Genomic DNA, 1,623 nt, shown 5'->3' with positions numbered 1-1,623 from the left:
GAAGACACCGATTGGAATGAGTGGAACGTGAGTTTTCAAGTAGTTTTTAGCGAAAACTGGTTTTCGTTTGACAGATTTTACATGGACGAAAACACAAGTTTTAAGTCGAAAACCAGTTTTAGCAACGAAAACATGTTTTCGATGTCGGTCAGAACATGGTATAACTGGGGATTATAAGTCATTTGAGCTCATATTCATTTAATAAAAGTTAGCGAGCACTGTTTCAATAACGTATGTATGTATGTACAGCGTTTGTTTATAAACAAATATTGCTAACATATTTACATATGCATGTAGTATGCATACATATGTGTTCTCCCTTTCAAGCTGTAGAGCAATCTACGCTCGCGGTGGCCGCTTTGATGCTATATGTATAAAGGTCTGATTATGCATACTTGGCATAACTTCGCACAACCATTTGTACCAGTGCAATAGAAATGTAACTTAAGAAAATGTGAAGCAAAATCTAAATTCAACAGATCGCTAAGTTCTTAAAAGTTGTGGTAATTTCTGGGTAATGGAATACATACAAAATACATGCAAAGTACATACGAAATTACCGTTTGAAATTTATGCGAAGTTGTGCGAAGTTTTGTGAAGTATGCATAATTAGACCATAAGTAGTACTCGTAATTTGAACTTCTCCATTTATGTAGTATGTATATGGCGACTGAGAATAGCACGCATGAGTATGACAGCCCTCGGCTTTTGAATAGCAAATCTCGATCTAAGCTGTTCAATTATTGAAAGAGGAAGGTGTTTCTTTTTTAGTGCTAGTTGGCACACCGACAACTTTGCAATTTCGCGTGCTCGGCGAGAGATTTTCCGGGTTTTGGTTTCTGTACTTAACTGGGCTCCTTCGACTCCAACCCGGTTGCTAAACAACGATGTTGAATATCTTCCAGTGTTATTTTATTCGTTTTATTTGCTTCTGCTGCTGGTATTTATTTGCTTTAATTTGCTGGAGGTGTTTGAATGAGTTCAGCAAAATCAAAGTCAACCTGAGCAAGATGTAAAAATTTCCAAAAACCAAGAAAAAACAGTCAAAACTGGACTCAACAAAAGCTTAATCGATTAGTTATGCATATACCTACATATTAAAAAAATATACATATATGTATGTATATAAAGAATAAATATACCTACTTCGGTAAATACACAGAAAAAGTAAAAGTGTGACTGACATTCGCGTGCAAATACTCTTTGGTGGACTTCTATACATTCATAATTATATTAACGGTTTGTGAAGTATGCACACTTTTTTTATAAATTATTTGTCATTTGACATTCGTGACATCATCATTTCCTTGGCAATCCCAGCCCGGTGGCGAGTGCGTCGCGTCGGCTAGAACATCTCACCGCACAAAGTTACATGCGCATTGCGCAATCAAATAAAATCACTTCATAAATACGCATATTACATACCTACAAATACTAATCCAGAAATTTACATTTGTAAACGTACGTATGTACATACATTAGCGTGGGCCGAAAATCCGCTTTTTTAGAATTTTGATTTGGTAATAGCAAAAATATGGTTCATTATGCTCTAAAAAATATCTGTGTGAAATGTGAAAGTTTTTGGTCAATATCTTAGGCTCGCCCAAGTCCATCAAAGTTCAA

The sequence above is a fragment of the Rhagoletis pomonella genome, unplaced genomic scaffold, assembly GCF_013731165.1.
Source record: "Rhagoletis pomonella isolate Grant_MI unplaced genomic scaffold, Rhpom_1.0 Rhpom_scaffold_00002, whole genome shotgun sequence".
Classification (NCBI taxonomy): Eukaryota; Metazoa; Arthropoda; class Insecta; order Diptera; family Tephritidae; genus Rhagoletis; species Rhagoletis pomonella.
The sequence above is the reverse complement of the archived record's forward strand: the minus strand, read 5'-3'. Positions refer to the sequence as shown.